We start from the raw sequence: 21,949 nt of genomic DNA on the forward strand, positions 1-21,949 counted from the left end.
CATGCTTATCACATAACTCATCTTCAAAGAGAAACCTCATGTATGAGTGGTAATTGAGAAGCGTGATAATTTTTGAATGTTGGATTTTAAATGGTATATTTATTTAAGCAAAACAATAGAGTTTTCCACTACTTTAGTTTATAGCGACGATTTTAATTACTCTTATGTTGTCTGGCAGGAGGTCCTGCACTGTTCCTCTTCCAGTTTTGAGTGGGAATGGCTTCAGAAACACAAACTTTTTTAGGAGCATATTGTTTTTGGGCTCCATACTATCGAAACGACTACTGAGAAAAGATGTGTTTTAGAAAGTATGTAGATGCCGCATGTTACAGTATTTAAAACCATACATTGATGAATCTGCCAGAGCAACTTCTAAATTTTCTGAACTGTGTAAAGGTGAAACTGTTGCTTTTAGTGAGAAAGTGAAAATACACAACCTTAACACGGTGATGCAATACCTCACCTAATAATGATTACTTAAAATCCAAATTAAATAAAATATTGCATGGAAACACTAGCTGTCATGTGTATTATAAGAAACCAACAAAACTGACACCTAGGACAACACAGGGAAAGTATTTGTGCCTAATAAATGAAATAAAGAAACGATAAATTACTGGAAATGAAAGTGGATGAAAAAAAAAATTGCCGCAGGTGGGGAACGGTCCCACAACGGTCCCACAAATGCGAACGGTCCTTCGCATTTCCTGTGTGATGTTCTACCAATTGAGCTACCGCGGCGCCATTTCCCCATCCACTTTCTTGGGTATTTATGTTTCCAAGGAGAGCCCTGGTAGTGTTAGCCGGCACCACCAGTCACAGACCTTGGCGGTGAATGTGGAACATCCTTTCTGTAGCAGGTGTCACACGAGATTGTGGGATCGTTCCGCCCCCCCCCCCCCCCCCCTGCGCCAAGTTGCTTTTTCATCCACTCTCATTTCTGTTAATTTATCGTTTGTTTATTTAATTCACTAAGCACAAGTAATTTCCCCTGTGCTGTCCTTGGTGTCAGTCTTTGTAGGCTTCTCACAATATGACTAATAAAAAATTGGCCCCTCGGTTAATGCCCTTTCCTTTCGTTATTAACTGTTATGTGAGGATTTAGGTCTCCATGTATATATGGCGATTTTGCGCTTTCGCTCTCAGGTTTACGCTTCCGGAAGCACAAGTGATGATGTCGGGGGTTGTCGGCCAGCGCGATGTGCCTGTGGACACCTGCTGGAGCGTCCCGGTTCTGTCAGCGCTAATGACCCTCCTGGTCTGCATGCCATCATCCTACATGGGCCTGGTGTTCGTCTTCATCGTGCAGGACTATGGCGTGAGCCGTGCTCGTGCATCGTGGCCACAAAATGCATTATTCGTTGCGGTGCACCTTTCTGGCAAGTTATATGGATCGCTAAAGCTTCCATCACTGTGCAGTGCCGCCTTTTGTATTCTATACGAGGTGGAAACAAAGGCTAACGAGCATTTTTTTCCTTCCGTGGAATAGTAAAGAACGACGCGACCCTCTAATCACGCGTACTACACTTTCATGCGCATCAGTCGCACAAGCGTCGTCTTGGTGAAATACAGTGTCTGCACACTCCATTGCTTTGTTTCTGAGCCTCTGGTGCCGTATGCGTCGATTTTAGCGATGGCCGAGGTCAAAGAGCAAAGTGTGTGTGTCATGTTTTTTTTTCATCTAATGCAGGATTTTTTATGTCCAATATATTCTTCAGTTCCTATTTGAACCGGAAGATTAGAAGAGAACCCTCTTTTTTTATTGAATTTCCCTAGTGGTTGAGGGAGGCAGTTCGAAGGAAATAACGCTATCTGCATAACATCTTTACAAAACAGGGGAGCATCGGGACAACTCTTCCACCCCCCCACGTGATGAGTACTATTGAGTACGCAATGATATGGGAGGAGGAAGTCACGCTATGCAACTCTCTTTGCTCCCCTCTACTCCACAGATCTCGCCCCGTCCGGCCTTCTATAATCAAAAGTCAAATGAGAACTTAAAGGTAAGCGTGTTCGATATGCGGCGGTGATAAAGAACAATATTACGAAAACACCGACGTTCATCAGTTTGCAGAAGTTTCTGTACAATTCCGAGCTGTGGATAAAGCGGCAAGACAATTTTATTGGGTCTTAAATACGGCAGTTTGGAAGAGAATAATGTTTAGGAAAGTTCGCACAAGTATGCCATATACGGAAAACAATTCCCCTTCATTGGCGTTACCACTTATAGATTCAAGACATAAACAAATGGAGCTCGCAAACATGCCTGCACTTTGCAGCAGTACAAAACAGTCCAAGGCTAGTTGACACAACACGAAAAATACCAGAAGCTGGAAATATCATCAAGAATACGAGTGAATCACATAATTTCTCTTTCTCTGCTTCACGTCAGTCACTGTGCTTTTCCTGATGACTGCTGTCCACCTAGGATGCTCGCATGTTCCTACTTCGCATGCTCACGTTTTGGGGCCACCACTATGTTGAATGTTAAGGACATTGTGACGGAGCAAGAATTTTACAAAACTCATGCCCAGTATTTTGCTGCGAACATTTCGAAGCACAATGTTCCTGATATACTAAACTTCTTCGCAATATTGACGTTGACGATGAAGTCTAAGTAGTAGACAAAGAAGTCGAGAGGATATGAATAATGAAATTAGTCTACAAGAGAAAGAAAGTGCGACGAATACTGTGACTAGAAATTTGACCTTAGCGGAAAATATTTTTGTTGGCAGAACACCACACCAGCATGCGTCCGACATTGAAAGAAAGCTATAAAGATCGACTGATCGACTCGTTCTTAAAAATTTCTGACTTACTATTCGAACCGAGAACAAGGCAATGTATACTGTCGTAGATGGATTCAATACCTAACTGTAGTGCTGGTATTCCTTGCCTAAAACTTCAATGACCTATTTTCTTGGAGTTAGGGCGGTGTGCTTCGCTGGGAGTCTTCGGTAGAAGTATTTGTTTGCAGTTGTTATTATATCTCGGTTGCGGAACGCGTATTCGAAACGTACTTGGTAAAATACATTGAACGCGTGTTTGCTGGCTTGAAATAGTCAGTTTAATTGTTTTCAGTAAAAAAATGCGGCATAAAGCGAATGCTAAATTGAAAATCTTATCTCCGAACACATTCAAAAACTTGAAAAAGTTGTTAGCACGAATTTAGTCTCAACCAAGGCAATAAGTATGTATTAATCGGCCGAATATTGGTGTATTAAACTTAAGAAAGAGGCGGAATCAGCGAAATACGAGTATATACGATATAAGCAACTTTCTTGGGCACAATACTTCTCGGAAGTAGTTTCAGCGCATATAACAATGTCACAGCTGTAACGGTACCATTGATGTCATAGCCACAGTAAAACTACACATTAATTCTACCCTAAGCTTGTTGGGTGGTTTTCATTGCGCACTACCTTAAATTTTTTACCGAAACGACAATCGCCTATAGGCTCACGCTTTCACATATTGAACACTGCATTGGTGCATCGAGTGCGTTCGGAAGGGCGCTGTTAAATGATAAACCTCAGGCCAATGATCTTACTCAAGCTTCAAATTTGTGGCGTTGTATATGGAGACTACTGGTTTTTTCCATTTGTAATTGGCAATAGATGTATGGAAAAAATAACGAACTGCGCAAACATGTTCGTGAACCGGAAAGCGTCCAAAGCGGGAAGAAGAGCATTTTGCGATCCGCTTTACGAAACCTGCGCTTCACAGAACATATCCAGATTAAGGAACCTAATTGTTGTTTGCTGTTCAATTCTTCTAGTTGGTAAATGAAAAAAAAATGAATGCTATAAAGGAAGCGCTTTTGTGATGGCAGGAAAATAACGTTGCCTATACTGTAGCTTTGTTATACTTGCCGAACCAACTAATAAATTGTCAAATAAGGGATAGTGACCACTTAACTAAACATGTGCACTACGACAACAATATTTGTGAGCACCGTGTCTGGCAAGGCTGATATGGGGGTGTTGTCACTGTCACGCCGTGACAGGCAAATTTGCGACACATCACAAAGCGCTGTACCAGTGCTGACTAGTGGCTTCGGCGTGCGAAAGCGAAAAAGTCTGTCGAAACGATTTTATACGCATTCTTTAAGGTAAGGTCTTTGCCCTCCCTTACCTTGTTTCAGGGCTTCTGGTGGGAGCTCTACAGCGGAGAATTTCTGTCGCCAGGATAGCCATATTGAGCGGTTTTGTCGCATCCGTCGGCTTGACTGCGTCGGCATTTACGAAGGACATCGTCTTGGTGTCTGTAACGCTTGGTGCATTATACGGTAAGTAATTGCTGTGTTATTTGTTGGAATAAGAGTCCCCTATGTCTTCGACATTCAGTCGCAAGTACTGATAGTGATTCTGAAGGTTTATTTAGACCAAATTTTAATAGTATTACACATTGACGTTAAGATCTCCTGTTGTTGCCAATCACGTGTAAGATTATTTTTTCCCTCAGTTTCCTTTGCATTTATGGTTTAGGATGTGCACGGATGATTTCAACATGTTCGTGGCAAAATTCGAATAAAAAATGATATTAAACGAATAGCATTTATTGACGTATATGGATTCAAAACTTTTGTGTTTGCAATTTTATAGGCTTGCATTATTTTTTTTTCACTGAAGGCAGTAGTAATAAAGTAATTTCCTGATGGGTGGGGGGTGTAAACAATCTGTACACTTATAAACAAACAATTAACAAAGAGTAATTCTAGGAACTGACAACTTACGTGTCATATACAACTGAGTCGTGTATCAATATCATCGATTTATTTTTAAAATCCAAGCTTTTCTTTGCAAACACGGCCGGGTTTCGCGACCGTGGCTGTAGCCTGACTGTTCTCTTGCTGAACAGGCCAAGCAATCACAGCAGAGTTCCATGCGCCATCTCTAGAAAGCGCTCGCCTCCGCATATGCGCAGTGGCTCCAGCTGTGCGGGTAAAAAAAAAACAAGCAAACCAGAGAGTCCGCATTGACGCATCCGCGGCTGCAGGGTGATGAGGAAGTAAGGGCTTCTTACTTCCTCAATACCGACACCGAGCGCCACCTAGCTCTTTGGGACCCATGTGCTATCGCGTGCGACCTTTATGGCGTCTCGACGTTTAGATGCTGGGGTCTGGGGTAGCGCTGTGTCACGTATTTTCGCCCCCTGGGCTAACGGTAATGTTTGGCGCCATAGTCCGCTGCGCGTATCATGTACAGGTGAGCCGAAATGCGCCTGTTTTCCTTGGGATATACACCTTTGTATTCCGTATATTGCAAGTCTATTTCTGACTGCTTTCATTGTTACTAATGCACTCAGTGGTCGCACCTTCTAAGGTAACAGACTTTGGTTCAGAAGTCAAGCAGTCCTGTAGTTAAGTTATTTTTTTTTTTGCCGAGCCCTATTATTTGCTGGAGTAGGGTGCCCGGTACCCTGTCTAAAATCTGCTCATTTAAAGAAACACTAAAGAGAAACACTAATTCAAGCTAATGTGATAGACTAGTCATCGAGAACCTCTAAGGCATCAGTATATCGTGAACAGAGCCTTAATTATAGAGAAATTGAGGTAAATGCAGGAGATGATTAGAGGCTCCCCCGGGGCATTCAAGTACTCGCCTAATGACGAAAGCACTGCTCAGTTAAATTCTGTCACATGTACTCGACCACTTGTTGCACAAAACATCCTTGTATTGTATTTCAAGACGAAAAAAAATGCTACTTGTCTAGTTCTATTTCACTTTTAGAAAAAAGAACTCATTGAAATAACCCTGTCAACGACGCGGGCGGTCGAAAGGTTTCGTTTTCGCTCGACTCCGCGCAGCCCATGCTTTCGCGTTTCAATAGCTATCGCGTAGTGCTGCTCTGGGTTTTGCTGGCTCACGAAACTCGCACAAACTGCAAGTAGAAGTGAATTCAACTTCCATGTGATGTCGCGGGATGCCCGAATGGTCTACGCCACGTTACCATACCAAAAAGAAGCTGCAGTGGCGAATCCGCCACTCTGTCTTGGGTCGGCACCGCCATCTGAGGGGTAGATAGATAGATAGATAAACTTTATTAAATTAATAATAATAAAAAAACAGCTAATGGTCGGGGCCCTTAGTCCAGGGCTCCGCTGGCTCTTGCCATCTTCTCAGCTCTCTTTACAGCTTGAGCTGGTCGTCGAGGGCCGAGCCGGACAGCAGTGCCTCCCATTGCTCTCTCGTGGTGTTCGTGTCTGGGTGTTCAATGTTGTGTAGTGCTAACTCCCACGTAATGTGGTATAGGGTTGGTGTGGCCCCACACCATGGGCATTCGTCCCTGTAGGCTGTGGGGTGTATCCTATGTTATATGTGTAAGTTCGTGTAAGTGCCTGTCTGGAGCCTACGCCAGGCAGCGGCATCTTCTGTGTTTAGATTTCGATGGGGTGGTGGATATCGCAAGCGACGCCCTCTGTGGTAGTTCACGATGGCTGAATACTCGAGGTCGACAGGGTCCAGGTCTTCTGCAGCCGGCGTGTTGAGTGCTCGGTTATGTATGAATCCTAGAGCTGCTCTGTCGGCCTGCAGGTTGCCCGTGATGCCAGTGTGGCCCGGTATCCAGATGATGGTTTGGGTGGTGAAGTCCTCAGGGTCCTCCTTGAGTATTCCGGCTAGGACTTGTGCAGCAGGTCTTCCAATTCTTCCCTGTAGGAAGTTGCGGCAGGCCTGCTGGGAATCCGTGAGGATCGTCAGTGGTTGGTTTGCGTGTAGGCTCTCGCGGATGGCTAACGCGATGGCCAGCTCCTCGGCTTCCGTAATCGGGCAGGGGCGGGTCGATGCAGCGCAGGTAACGTGGCCTCGGTAGTCGCATGCCACTGCAACTGCGCCCTTGTTGTTCGTGCCATACATGGCAGCGTCCCTAAAACGGGCCGTGGTATTGAATCTGAACGCTTTCTCCATGTACTGGGCCCTTGCTCTCCTCTTGCCGGAGTGTAGGTTAGGGTCCATGTTGCGTGGTATCGGGGCAACGTGAAACCTGTCCTGGACGTGACGAGGTATGGAACAGGTTTCTTGGGTTCGTGTTGTTATTGCTGGGAACCACAATGTTTGTAGGACCTGCCGGCCCGTGCGAGTCCGCGCAAGCCTCTGTTGTAGCGAGACGTAATGGGCTTCTGCCAGTTTGCTGAGGGTGTTGTGCAACCCTAGCGCCAATAATTTTTCAGTCGATGTACTCATCGGCAGGCGAAGAGCGGTCTTCAAAGCCATCCTTAAAAGTGTGTCGGCCTGCTTCGTCTCGGACTGTGTGAGGTGGTAGTAAGGCAGGCTGTATGTGATTCTGCTCACCACCAGGCTACTGACCAGTCGCAGGGTGTCGCTTTCCTTCATGCCTCTGTTCTTGGATGTTACGCGGGAGATCATGCGTGATATCGCCTTGACACTGGTTTTGAGGAGTGTAAGGGTGTGTGTGGCCCGCTGGTTGGACTGCAGCCACATGCCCAGCACCCTCAGCAATGGCTTCTCTGGTATGAGGCCCCCGTTGAGGCGTACCTCGAGTCTTCTTGTTGAGTCTGTGGGGACTGTGTGGTTACCCCGGCCTCGCCAGACTCGTAGGAGCTCAGATTTCTCGGGGGAGCATTGTAGTCCCCGTTGGTTGACGTATTCCTGGATGATATTTGCTGCAGTTTGCAGCCGTTCTTCTTTTTCAACGAGGGACCCTGTTCTGGTCCAGAGTGTTATATCATCTGCGTAGATTGCGTGCCGAAGACCTGCTACGTCCTGCAGTTTGCTTGCGAGACCGATCATGGCGACGTTGAACAGCGTGGGAGAGATGACAGCACCTTGTGGTGTGCCCTTGTTGGCAGGGTGGTACACTGGAGTCTGGATCTCTCCCATCTTCAGCTCCGTCGTGCGGTGGCTCAGGAAGCTCTGAACATACTTGTACGTACGCTCGCCGCAGTTGGTATTGGCCAGCCCTTCTAGGATTCCTTGGTGGCTGACGTTGTCGAAAGCCCCTTTGATGTCGATTGCTAGGAGGACGTGTTCGCCGCTGCGGGAAACGTTACTGAGGACTTCTTCCTTGATTTGGAGTAGCACATCTTGTGTGGACAGGCCTGCGCGGAAACCGAACATGGTGTCCGGCAGGTGTTTGTTATCTTCCAAGTGTCTCTGTAGTCTCGCGTTTATAACTTTTTCGTACACCTTGCCAAGGCAGGACGTGAGTGATATGGGCCTAAGGTTTTCAATTGCCAATTTCTTGCCCGGTTTGGGGATCATGATTATTCGTGCGTGTTTCCACATCGCCGGCACCGTACCTTGTTCCCAGTGTTGGTTTACAAAGGCCGTGAGCGCGCAGATAGACTTGTCGATCAGGTTTCTGATCATCGAATTCGCGATCTGGTCCGTGCCCGCCGCTGTGTTACGGGTGGTGGCTGCGATGACCGCTCTCATTTCGTTTTCGGTGATAGGTTCGTCCATTAGCGGGTTGGGTTGTCCTGTGTAGGGTGTTCTACATGCTTGTGTGGGAGTGGGATCTCCATAGCACTTGGTCTTGATGGCATCGATGAGGCCTTGTTGGCTACCTGGGTAGGTGTGTAGTAACCGTTCCAGAGCCCTGTGTCCTTCTCCTTTGGTTTTGGTGGGGTCCAGGATGGCTTTGAGGATGTGCCACGTCTTGGCCGTGTCCAGTGTGCCACCGAAGGAGTCACAGAATCTATACCAGTTCGCGGAGGCGAGTTGCATGGCATATTCTTCTGCTTCCGCTGTTATTTGTGCTATGCGCGTCTTCAGTTTCCTGTTATATTTCTGTTTTTTCCAGCGGCGGGTAAGGCCCCGTTTGGCATCCCACAGTTGTAGTAAGTGGGGATCCACCTCTGGGGTCTCTTCTGTTCTGGCGATTTCCTTTGTGTGGCGTTGTTTATGTCGACGGAGGTTGTCGCACCAGTCTTCCAGGTTCGTGATTGTGTCGGCGTCCTGTTCTTGGGCTTCCCTGATTTTTCGCCAGTCAGTGAGTTTAGCTGTGCCGATCTGCCTGCGTAGGCGTCCAGTCTGTAGTGTTATGTTTATTATGTAGTGATCGCTGCCTAGGTTTTCGAGTGTGTTGAGCCATTCGGCTCGCGTGGTTTGAGTGATGAAGGCGAGGTCGGGAGTGGTGTCGCGTGTTACGCTGTTCCCTTCCCTCCTCGGTATGTTCGGGTCTGTGATGAGTGTGAGGTGACACTGTTCAATTAGTGTTTGTAGCTGGAGACCTTTCCAATCCTGCCTCTGGTATCCCCACAGCGTGTTCTGAGCGTTGAAGTCGCCTATGATTACCAGGGGACTGTCTTTATCGAGGCGGAGGGTGTCCCCAAAGAGTTTACCTATGTTTGCCCGCCTTTGGCTGGGGGGGCAATAAATGTTGAGAACGAAGGCGCTCTGTTTCTGGTTGCCTTTGTATATTATTTCGAGAAGTACATGTAGTACGTCCACGTCGTCTATGGGTTTGTGTTGTATGGTTGTGATGTTTCTGTCTACTAGTGTGGCTACCTTCCACTTGTCGTCTTGACTTGTGTGGTATTCTTCGTAGCCATGTAGTGTTGGTCGGGTACCGGGCTCTTGTAGGGCTCTGACCCCAGGTGGCTTCGAGGAATGAGCGATAAACTGTGTCAGCAGCCCTTTCTTCCTCCGGTACCCACGGCAGTTCCATTGCCAAATTTCTAAGTTTTCTTTGACTTGCCTGTATGGTCTAGGCATTGTTGGTCGTTGTGGTCGGTGATGTTACAATTTGGTTCGGTGCTGCTACAGGTGTGGCCTTGTAAAGGTTCTGTCGTAGCGTCTTACGTAGTTTTATGGAGTGAAGCTGGTTCTTAAGCTTGCTGTCTACAGTGGCTTCCATGTGTTTTATTGCTGCATCTGTGCGTTGCACTGCAGTCTGTGTGATTTGTTCCAATTGGGTGCGTGTAGCTTCCATGAAGGTTTGCATCTGGGTGCGGATGGTTGGACATTGGTTGGTAGGTCAATAATGTCCTTGTGTGGAGCCATCTCTTGTGGTATTTGTGTGAGCGGTAACACTTGTTGTTTGAGTTGTCTGTTTTCTTGTGTGAGTGTTTGTATCTGTGCGCGCATGGCCGCGAGTTCCTGTTCCAAGTTTACAGATGGTGGCGTCTGTGATTTTTTATACGAAGGGGAGGGTACTGCTGCCCAGCTTACCTCGTGTTCTTTGGTGGTAGTCCTCTTGAGCGAGGCCTCCTTGGTCTTTCGGTTGTGTTGCTGGGGCCCCTTGCCTTTGAGTGCCGCGGTCGCTGGTGCTGCCTGCTGTCCTTGTTTGGGCGTCGACCGGGATCGCCGTCTGGGCGACTGAAAGTGAGACCGGGGGCGAGAGCAGGAGCGGGACCTGGACCTCGGGTTGGAACGGGACCGGGATCCGTAGATGCTCGGAAACTCCGAGTAGTCGAAGTCGGAGTCTTCCCGCTCGGAGCTGAACCATCGCGGGCGAAGGTCAGCCGCCTTGGTCGACTGAGTGACCGGGCGGGGCTGTCATTGGGTTTTGGGTGTGGTGGTGGAGGCAGGCTTCCATCTGGGTGGAATGCGCTTGAGCTTGTTGTTGCACCCTGTTGCGGCCGTGAGATGGGCCCCTCCGCACAGGGCGCACTTCGGAACACAAGTGTGTCCGGCATCTGGGTTAATGTTGTTGCAAACGTTGCACGCACGAACCGTTGGGTTGGGGCAGACGTCTGGTCGGTGTCCGGTGATTCTACAGATGGAACAGAACTGCCTTGTCGGCTGGTAGTCTTGGCAAGGCATCTCCCCTCCGTAATAGTATACAAATCTAGGCATCTGGGGTCCCTCGAAGTGGAGTAGGGCTGTCTGGGATTGTCCGAGCATACGGGCCCGCACGATGCGGACTCCGTGTGTGCGGACCCGAAGATTCGCCATAAGCTCTTCTTCGCCGGTGCCTGCGTCGATGCCGTGTACGACACCTTTAAGCAGGCCCTCGGGTGTTGATAGATACACCTTCACAGGATGTGATCGTCCGTGAAAGGTGAGGCCTATAATTTTCATGAGGGTGGCCGCCGTGGCCTTGTGAGGGGTGCTCACGATGATGATGTTCGAGCCGTGTCGCAGGCGGACGACGAAGTCATCCCCCTTGCAGGTCGGCGCACCACCGGTGGCTTGTACGATCGCCTTGGCCACTTGGTGGGTCTGTAGTTTTCGAACGATGAGGCCCGGGGTCGGTCGATAATGATTTTCATGTCAGTGCGCGGTAGTGGAGGCGCGCGTCGGCGAGGCCTGCTCCTTGCAACCGCGTCTTCAGAAATAGGTGTTCCGGCTCCGCGCTCTTCGCAGGTAGCTCGCGACGTAGCTTTCGAGGCGGCAGCTGGCGCCTGGTGTGGCCTAACGGTGTGGTTTTCGATGGCGGGGTTTGCCCGACTGGGTCTTGCTCACCAGTGGATTGTTGTTTTTGCAGACGGCGTTTCCGATGGAGGGAAACGACCGTTTGCGACTGGGATTCTTGATTGTGGAGCTGCTCCGAGAGGACGGGAGACGGCCCGGGCAAGGCCTCGTCAGGCAGGGGTCTCGGGTGACTCTCCGCTACAACTTCCATGGTTTCGGTGTCGGTGGGTTGGTGGGCAATGGTGCCTGGGTTCCCCACGATCGTAGCGTTCCGGGTTGGGTCGCCCCCACAGCTCACCGTAGACACGGTGGCTGCTTGCGGGTCTCCGAGCTCCCGCGCGCCAGTGTTCGGCATTAGGGCTAACCTACCGTCGGCGTGTCCGAACGAATAGGGCTCTCGTTGGTCTTAAAACTGCGGCTCACCGAAGTTTGGCTCCGTTGAATCTCCTTGGTGTTTACAAATATTCCGCTGATACCGGTGGTACCAGGAGATTTTGGGCGCTTGGAAAATTTGAAATCACGGAGCCGATGCAAAGCACGTCTGCACGCTTCGAGCTTCTTCTTCTTCCCATCTGAGGGGCGCCGCTTTGCCCTCCCATGGCAGCAAAGGGTGGTGATGGCGTATGCAACGTCACCATTCCCTTAATAGGGTGGCTGGAGATTGGAATTGCGATAAAGGTATTCGGACTTTCTAGGTGCAATTTTCTCTTAAACTAAGCATTTTCTTGGCACGAACCAAGAGTGGCGACGTTTCTGGAATGGTAGTTAAACAGTCCACGTGGACTTTGTATTTTCCTTTAGTGTCCTTTTATGTGTTGGCCGAAGGGACTACGACGTAGACTTCACAGAAAAGTTGGGATACTGCAGTGCCTATAAAGCATCTTCAACTATCTCTTCCAACTCAAAGCGGTCAAGGAGACTGCAAATACTGGCGGATTTTATTGGTAGTGTTGTGCTGAAAGGTCGTAGATGCGTATTCCGCCCGCAATCCCAACGCTGGCGTCGCTCCTCGCTGCGCACTGCGCTTGTTTCAATAACGGGATTAAGGTGGGATAGGCTAGGGCAGAAGCAACTAGCGGCAACTTACACTTGCCACTCTGAAGTTCCGCTTGCGCTGCCATATCTATTCGCCGAGCTGCCGGTTGCGTTTGACGCATCAGCCACCTTGCAATGAAAAGTAGTACAAGATACGTCGAAACTAATTATATTGTTACGTGTAGAAAGACACAGACAAAAGAGGCTATTTACAGACTATTTACACTAGAATGGAGCCAGAGCGCCAGGCCGACATTCACTCGCGCCAAGGGCACCGACCCACTTCGTCGTCGTTCTCACGGCGGCTCGTCTCTCGGGTATTTACCGATCATATCGTAATACTACCCCCCGGCGGCAAAGGCGCCGTCACGGTGCAGTTAAATATCCAAGGCACGTGGAGAGTTGTAGGGCTTGAGTCGGGCGACGTGGACAATGTCACTGGTTGTCACAGCAGAGGACGTAGTGGGCGTGGCGAGAGCGATTTCATAGGTGACATCTGTCACTTTGCGAAGCACGCGATATGGGCCCGTGTAGCAGCAAAGCAGTTTTTCGCAAAGGCCAACTTTACGTGATGGTGACCAAAGCAACACGAGGGTGCCGGGGAAAAAAGTGACATCACGGTGACGGAGGTCGTAGCGCTGCTTTTGTTTGTCTTGAGAGACTTGTAGACGAGCGCGCGCAAGTTGGCGAGCATGGTCAGCATGGGCGATGGCATCACGGGCATAAGCGCTAGTTGATGCTGTGGTGGACGGAAGCACAGTGTCCAGTGGTAGCGTCGGTTCACGGCCATACAATAGGTAAAAAGGAGAAAAGCCAGCAGTGTCGAGACGGGAAGAGTTATACGCAAAGGTGATATAAGGTAGAGCCTGGTCCCAGTCACGGTGGTCGTCTGAAACGTATTTGGACAGCATGTCTGTAAGGGTGCGGTTCAAACGCTCAGTGAGGCCGTTCGTTTGAGGGTGGTAGGAGGTGGTAAACTTATGCTGCATTGCGCAGGCACGCATGATGTCGTCAATGACTTTGGCTAAGAACGTACGGCCACGGTCTGTTAGCAATTGACGCGGAGCACCATGAATCAAAATGATATCATGCAGGAGGAAGTCCGCAACATCAGTTGCGCAACTGGTCGGAAGAGCGCGGGTTACGGCATAGCGGGTCGCGTAGTCCGCCGCGACTGCAACCCACTTGTTTCCTGATGTAGATTCCGGAAATGGGCCGAGAAGGTCTAAGCCGACACGATGGAAGGGCTCGGCAGGGATGTCGAGCGGCTGCAGGTAACCAGCGGGGAGCTGGGAAGGCTTCTTGCGTCGTTGGCAAAGTTCACAGGCGGCGACGTAACGTCGCACGGAACGGGCAAGGCCCGGCCAGAAAAAACGGCGACGTACACGGTCATAGGTTCGAGATACGCCGAGGTGTCCTGCCGTTGGTGCGTCGTGAAGCTCTTCTAAAACGGTTGAGTGGAGGTGTTTAGGCACGACAAGGAGGAACTCAGAGCCGTCCGGATGAAGGTTACGACGGTACAGAGTACCATCGCGGAGGACGAAGAGGCGTAGTGTGGCGTCGGCCGGAGTGTGTTCAAAACGGTCGATGAGTGCTCTGATGTAGGCGTCACGACGTTGCTCGTCGGCGAAATGAAGCAGCTGCGACACAGAGAATATGCAAGCAGCACTTGTAATATTGGAGGAGTCAGGGTCGTCAACAGGGTAACGCGACAAGCTGTCAGCGTCTTGGTGCAGGCGGCCAGACTTGTACACCACGGAATATGAAAATTCTTGTAACCTCAAAGCCCATCGACCAAGCCGGCCTGTAGGATCTCTTAGCGATGAGAGCCAGCAGAGAGCATGATGGTCAGTGACTACGGAAAAAGGGCGACCGTAAAGGTAAGGACGGAACTTCGCTACCGCCCAGACTACAGCAAGGCATTCTCGTTCCGTAATGGAATAGTTGCGCTCCGGTGGTGTGAGGAGGCGGCTCGCATAAGCAATAACGCGATCCTGGCCACGCTGACGCTGGGCTAAGACGGCACCTACGCCATGACCGCTGGCATCTGTACGCAATTCTGTAGGGGCATCAGGGTCGAAGTGGGCGAGGATGGGTGGTGAGGAGAGAAGAGTAAAGAGACGAGAGAAGGCGGCGGCTTCTGCAGTACCCCACGAGAACTGTGAGGGGTCTAGCAATTGCCGCAAAATCTTGAATAAAACGACGAAAGTACGAGCATAGCCCTACAAAACTTCGAACGTCGGCGGCTGTCTTCGGAACCGGATAGTCTCGGACAGCGCGAGTTTTGTCAGGATCAGGCTGCACTCCGGAAGCGTCAACGAGGTGGCCCAGAACAGTAATTTGGCGGCGGCCGAAACGACATTTGGACGAGTTAAGTTGCAGCTTCGCCTTTCGAAATACATCAAGTATAGCTGTGAGACGCTCAAGGTGAGTGTCGAACGTGGGTGAGAAGACGATGACGTCGTCGAGGTAGCAGAGACATGTGGACCATTTGAAACCCCGGAGCAAGGAGTCCATCATACGCTCAAAGGTGGCAGGGGCGTTGCATAATCCAAACGGCATTACTTTAAATTGGTATAGGCCATCAGGTGTGATGAACGCGGTTTTTTCTCTGTCCATATCGTCAACAGCAATCTGCCAGTATCCAGAACGAAGATCAATAGAAGAGAAATAGCTGGAACCGTGGAGGCAGTCAAGGGCGTCGTCTATACGTGGGAGCGGGTAGACGTCTTTCTTAGTAATGTTGTTCAGATGACGGTAGTCTACACAGAAGCGCCACGTGCCATCCTTGTTCTTAACCAACACTACAGGTGACGCCCAGGGACTCGAAGAAGGTTCAATGATGTTTTTGTCTAGCATTTTGTTCACTTCGCTTTGAATAACGTGGCGTTCCGACGCAGAAACTCGGTACGGTCGTCGGTGAATAGGAGTAGCATCGCCAGTAAGAATCCGATGCTTGACCGCGAGCGTCTGGCCTAAAGGGCGATCGTCGAAGTCGAGAATATCTCTGTAAGCCGATAATACTCGATAAAGGTCTTCAGCCTGCGCAGAAGACAGGTCCGTCGCAACCATTTTCTGTATCTTGGGATCGGCGGCCGAGGCTGGCACGAGAGGCCTGCTAAGCTCGCAAGAAGGATCGGTTGATAAATTTGCCACGTGATGGTCGCCGAGACAATCAACGTTGGCAAGGCAAATACCTTGTGGTAGAATTTGCTTCGCCAATCCGAAGTTAAAGATAGGCATGAAAGTGCGGTTCGCAGTAACAGTAAGTATACTGTGAGGCACGGTAACGTCATACTGTAGGGGAATGTCGCCCAGAGGAGTGACGAGGTACTCGCCATCAGGGACTGGTGGGGAAGACAAGAGTTCAATATAGGCTATTGATTTTGGCGGCAGGCAAATAAAGCCAGTGGGGCGTAGGCGGCACTGGGGTGCGTCAGAAGGTTCTGCGAGAATCGGTAACTCAAGGCGAAGGGTACTGGCAGAGCAGTCAATAAGAGCAGAATGCGCGGAGAGAAAATCGAGGCCGAGAATGAGGTCGTGGGGGCAATGAGCAATCACGGTGAAGAGGACAGGAGTGTGGCGGCCGGCGATGCTAACACGTGCCGTACACATGCCGATGATAGGCACAGTACCACCATCCGCAACGCGGACGACGCGTGCCGACGCTGGGGTGAGGAGCTTTTTCAGTCGTCGTCGGAAGGCAGCACTCATAATAGAAAGATGTGCGCCTGTGTCGATGAGTGCCGTGACAGGATATCCATCAACGTCAACGTCAAGAAGGTTTTGGTTCGTGTTTAACGTGAGCAGAGGATTTGAGGGCAGTGTCGACAACGCAGCTTCACCTCCAGAAGCTGCAGTGCCTAGTTTTCCGGCTGGGCCCGGGAGGTGATAGGCGGCGAAGAGAAGCGGCGGGGTTGGGGCGAACGGGACTGACGGCGTCGAGGTGAGGGCGAGCGGCTGTAGCGAAGGTTCGGAAGAGGAGCATCAGCGGCAGTGGGTTCACGGCGGGTGGCATAGGGAACAGAAGGTCCAAAGGTGCGGGAATAAGTGGCGGCGTATGTCCGAGGAGGCGGAGGCCATCGGTTGCGGCAATGACGAGCGACGTGGCCGATGCGACAGCAGTGAAAGCAGATTGGTCTGTCATCAGGGGTACGCCAATCGGACGGGTTGCGGCGAGATGTGGCGGAAAAGGACTGTCGGGGACGAGGAGGGCCGGTGGAGAACTGGGGAACGCTGGGTTGAGATGTTGAACACACGGAGTTCAGACCCATGTTCTCAAATTCTTGTCGGACTACGGCCTGGATCATGGCAATCGTGGTTGCTGGCGGATCGGGAGGCGTCGTGGAGAAAGCTGGCGAACAGGCGGCCTCAAACTCGCGGCGAACAATACGGGTGACGTCGTCACAGGTGGTGGCCTGACGCGATCGACCCTCACATGTCGACGTAGCAGCGGTGTTGGGTAGCCGCGTGATGTGGTGTGTGATACGACGGCTCTTGGCTTGCTCAAGGCGACGGCATTCTTTAATGATGTTGTCGATTGTCGAGACATTGCCGAAAACAAGCAAATTGAAAGCGTCGTCGGCGATGCCTTTTAGGACATGTGACACTTTATCTGATTCAGACATAGCATCGTCAGCTTTGTGGCATAGAGCCAAGACGTCGAAGATGTAGGAAACGTACGGCTCTGTAGATGTCTGAACGCGAGACGCAAGAGCCTTTCTCGCGGCAACCTTGCGGCCAATGGGGTCGCCGAACAGTGCCCGTAGCTTTTCTTTAAAAGAGTCCCAACTGCTGATCTCTTCGTCATGCGTCTGGTACCACACGCGTGGCGTGCCGCCAAGATAAAAGATGACATTGGCGAGCATAATGGTTGGGTCCCACCTGTTATTAGCGCTGGCATGTTGATATAACTTGAGCCATTCGTCAACGTCCTGTCCCTCCAGGCCAGAGAACACACCAGGGTCGCGATGTTGGGCAACCGTGACGACGGGAGCTGTCGGACCAGCCGAAGCCGTTGCAGAGGCGGGCTCGTCACCGGGAGGCATGGTGACAAGCGCGACGTACCGACCACTCCGGAGTTCCGTGGCGAGGACGGGGATCGCTGACCTCCACCAGAATGTTACGTGTAGAAAGACACAGACAAAAGAGGCTATTTACAGACTATTTACACTAGAATGGAGCCAGAGCGCCAGGCCGACATTCACTCGCGCCAAGGGCACCGACCCACTTCGTCGTCGTTCTCACGGCGGCTCGTCTCTCGGGTATTTACCGATCATATCGTAATAATATATACACATTCGGCCCAAGCGGTAAAAAATCTTCGCCCAGTATTGAATACATCGCTTTTCGCAGTCAAAGTGCATCACGATGGATGAAACTTCATGCGCACGGGGCCATTTGATTCGATACGACGTTCATCTTCATGAGGACGCAGTCAGCGGACGCACCTAGTCACAAACGTTCAGTGATATAGCCACTGCCGATCTTCCCGCAAGGCCCTATGCTCACATGGACATCAAAAAGGGAAGTTATGCGATGCTCCACGCGACCATTCATAACTCCATGAGGATCAGACCTCCCTTCTAGCCACTACCGACGCGAGCAGGTTGCGTTGAAGCGGATAGGTGTGGGCGCGCGTTAGCACCAGCTGCAATCTGTCTGCGGGATACGGTCCTGGCAGCCTTCCGCAAAAGCTCTTTCTTGTGCCCTCGCCCAGCAGCCCTCGCAGATATGCCGCACCTGTTGTGGAATTGCCCCGGACTGCACCCATCAAGGCACCACTAACAGCCTATGAAATGTGGGTTGCACTCGAGCCGCCCGACTGACTTCCATCCATGGATCTCTGGTGCGCACCTCAGATCTTTGTTAGGTACCATCAAACAAATGAAATTGCGTATTTATACATACAACTTGCGCCCACCACGCGTTTTATCCCGCACGGTAAACTTTCGAGAAAAACATGTGCAGTTTCGGCCTGAAAGTCTAAGACCCGACCGCGATAAGTAATTATTAAACAGCCGAAAGAAATATGAATAGTAGTTTTATCTGCCGTAGAAACTTGCAAGCATTCGCTTACTGACTAAATTAACAAACATGGTACCGCGTGCGCACATGCAAACATGAACACCTCTCACTCGATGACCGTCGCCACTGGCTGTCAAAGCTCTTGTGTGAAGAAGAGCGGCAGCAGGAGCGAGCGAATTGAACACCATGCTCCCTCTCGCTTCAACGCGAACTAAGTGGGCGAAATACAACGCACACTTAGCCCCAGTGCCGCTAGGCTTCCTACCCACTCCATATCGCTTTGAAGATGGAGCTTTCGCGGCTGCGCTAAGCTACACCACGCGCAGCCGCCACCAGAGTAGCACACCGCTTGTTCCTTCGCGCGCAATAGAAAACGATGCAATTCCTACCCGCCTTCCTCTATTGCGCGCGTGAAATCGAGCTTCCATCTTTCCCGGCTGATCATTGGACGCTTTCACTCGCACCCATAACGTACGGTGCGTGTGCGCGAGGTTAAATTATAGAACATCACGGCGACGCCAATGACAACGCCGCAAATTCGCCTCCTGTTTACATGTGCTTGATAGAATGTACCTGTTGCGCTGGCCGGAGCAGGCGGTCCCGAAAAATGAAATTGGCGAGGAGGGCATCTGTGAACCTTCTTGGCCTCCAGTCCGTTTGGAGGGGTGGCAGCACCAGCTACAGCAGTGCGCAATGCGGAAGGCATGACGGTCGGCGTCCACTCTCTCGGTCAGAGGTCGTGTGCGCTCTGATTTGCAAGTCATAGCGGCACGGGGTGCTGTGAGTCGGAGGCTGACGCTACGACAGCACCATCCGAATATTGACACGTGTACTTATCTTTATCGGGCAACCACGTTTCGCCGCCTGACAAATGTAATCGCACAGCGTGGGACGCGCCTGCATGTATCCGAAGTTTCTGGAAAGTTATCGATGCTTCTATCCGCTGTCTGTTGTCGCCGAACCTTATGTTATCTGATTTCATCGCCTGACGCGAATGGAGTAGAACTTTGTGGAAGGCACGCGGGTCCGAACGATTAGTCTGGAACATTCGACGACTGTTCTTTAAAAGCCGACGCGCTTGACCCGCTGATCAGATTTTCGACGATCGCCGACAGTGTTCGCCGATATCGTTGTGCTATAAGTGTAGCCTGTTTTTGTGGGCACAGGTTCACACAATAAAAGTTAGTTTTGTTCTTCACAGTATTGCTACTGTGTTCTTGAACGTCACCACCACGTGACATCTGGTGGAGGTGCTTTTAGTTCATGTACCGGACGCCCCCGACAAGCCGTGATCCAAGCCCGGACCGCAAAGAGAACACCAACGTAGTCCCGGAGCATCGAGCAAGCCGCCGTCTTCAACAGCTGCCCCCGGAGCACGGACTTCTACATGAGAAGACCAAGAAGAATGTGGACAAGGCAACCCCAATGGCAGCCCCAGCGTCCCCCATCGTGCTGCAGCAGCCCAGGGAACCTCCGACGTTCCGAGGATCAACATTTGAGGACCCGGAAACCTGGCTCGAGACGTATGAGAGGGTCGCTAGGTTTAACAGTTGGGACAGCGACGACAAGCTGCGGCATGTCTATTTCGCACTGGAAGACGCCGCCAGGACCTGGTTCGAGAATCGAGAAGCCACCTTAACGACGTGGGACCTGTTCCGAAGCGGCTTCTTGCAAACGTTTACAAGCGTCGTGCGCAAAGAGCGAGCCCAAGCACTACTAGAAACCAGAGTGCAGCTGCCAAACGAGACGATCGCGATCTTCACGGAAGAGATGGCCCGTCTTTTCCGGCACGCCGACCCGGAAATGTCAGAAGAGAAAAAAGTCCGCTTCCTGATGCGGGGCGTCAAGCAAGAACTTTTCGCAGGACTTATTCGTAACCCGCCGAAGACCGTAGCTGAGTTTTCGGCAGAGGCATCGACGATCGAGAAAACTCTTGAGATGCGCACCCGGCAATATAACCGCCAGGGGCTCACGCCAGGGCCATTGTGCGCGAAGAACTGCGCAAGGTCCTGCCTTCGTCGCAGCCCCAAGTGGCTTCGATCGCCGACATCGTCAAAGAAGAGGTGCAGCGATCGCTTGGAGTTCCCGAGCTGCAACCACAATTACCGCAGCCCCAGCCAGAAGCGATGACATACGCCGCCGTCGTACGCCGTCAAGGTCCTCCTCCGCGACCGCGCCAGGGCCCTGTAACGCCGCAATTCCGTCGACCACCGCCGCCGCCAGCACGCCCACCCGTCGCCCAGCGCAGCTACCCGAGGAAGACCGACGTTTGGCGCGCTCCTGACCACCGCCCGCTCTGCTACCACTGCGGGGAAGCGGGTCACGTCTACCGACGATGTCCGTACCGGGAAATGGGACTGCGAGGTTTCACCGTGAACGCTCCACGCCCGCAGCAAGGTGAACGCCCTCGCGATATCGCCGACTACCTCGCCGCTACTCAGTGGAGCTCTCGACGACCGTCGCGTTCGCCATCACCAGGCCGCTACCTGTCGCCGCAGCGCCGACCATACACTGGCCCAGCCCGGGGCCGGTCAGCGAGCCCGTATCCGGAAAACTAAAAGCAGCAACCGATGGAGGTGCGGCTGCTGTTCGTCGAACTGACGAAGATCCTCCGCCGCCGACGAAGACGCCGAAAAGACTATCTCCACGACATAACAACGACGACACACCGCCGTCCCGACGAAGTCTGGCAGGAAAGAACACGCTGACGAAAGACCACCTGACGACGCCACGTACCAACCACAGGTCAACGCGACACAGCCGTGATCCGACGCCAAGGCCTAACTGTAACGCAAGACAAAGAACCACCGACCTCGACGTGCTTCTCGACGGCCACGCAGTCACCGCGTTAGTAGACACAGGAGCCGATTACTCCGTCATGAGTGGACCCATCGCAGCCGAATTGAAGAAAGTTAAGACTGCATGGGAAGGCCCGTTAATTCGAACCGCTGGAGGACACCTCATCACGCCGATTGGAATCTGCACGGCAAGAATTACCATTCATGACCGGACTTACCCTGCCACCTTCGTTATCCTGCAACAGTGTTCACGAGACGTCATTCTCGGCATGGACTTCCTGAACCAACACGGCGCAATCATCGACCTGAAGTCGAAGACGCTGTCGGAAGATCAAGCGACACCGCCGGAGAGCCCTCGTAGTCACCACGCCTTGAGTGTGCTCGAAGATCAAGTGAGCATCCCGCCTCGCTCCAGCATTGTTATTTCGGTCGGCACCGAAACACCCGCTGACGTAGAAGGCGTCATCGAAGGCGACCAACGTCTACTGCTCGACCGTGAAATTTGCGTCGCAAGAGGGATCGCTCGACTGCACGGAGGAAGCACGAAAGTGTTGCTGACAAACTTCAGCCAGGAGTTCAAGCACATCAACAAGGGCACGACGATCGCATACATCGAGGACATTCAGAAAACCAGCGATGCGTTTGTCCTCTCCGATTCTGTCGCATCTACCCCGACGACCGTAGTTGCCGAGCCAGACTTCGACATAAATCCAAGTCTCCCCGTGATTTAGCAGCAACAGCTCAGAAGTCTGCTTCGACGATACAAAGACT

At 51.3% G+C, this 21,949-nt stretch overlaps 1 protein-coding gene across 1 annotated transcript in view; it reads left to right on the forward strand.

The window, feature by feature from the left end:
- The first annotated feature begins 4,153 nt into the window (after positions 1-4,153).
- Positions 4,154-21,949, forward strand: part of LOC126524652 (uncharacterized) — a 30,842-nt gene continuing 13,046 nt past the window's right edge. Inside the window, exon 1 of the mRNA XM_050172954.3 lies at positions 4,154-4,288. The gene's annotated coding sequence lies outside the window, so the exon portion shown is untranslated. The remainder of the gene's footprint in view (positions 4,289-21,949) is intronic.

Source organism: Dermacentor andersoni, chromosome 3 (genome assembly GCF_023375885.2).
Source record: "Dermacentor andersoni chromosome 3, qqDerAnde1_hic_scaffold, whole genome shotgun sequence".
Taxonomy (NCBI): Eukaryota; Metazoa; Arthropoda; class Arachnida; order Ixodida; family Ixodidae; genus Dermacentor; species Dermacentor andersoni.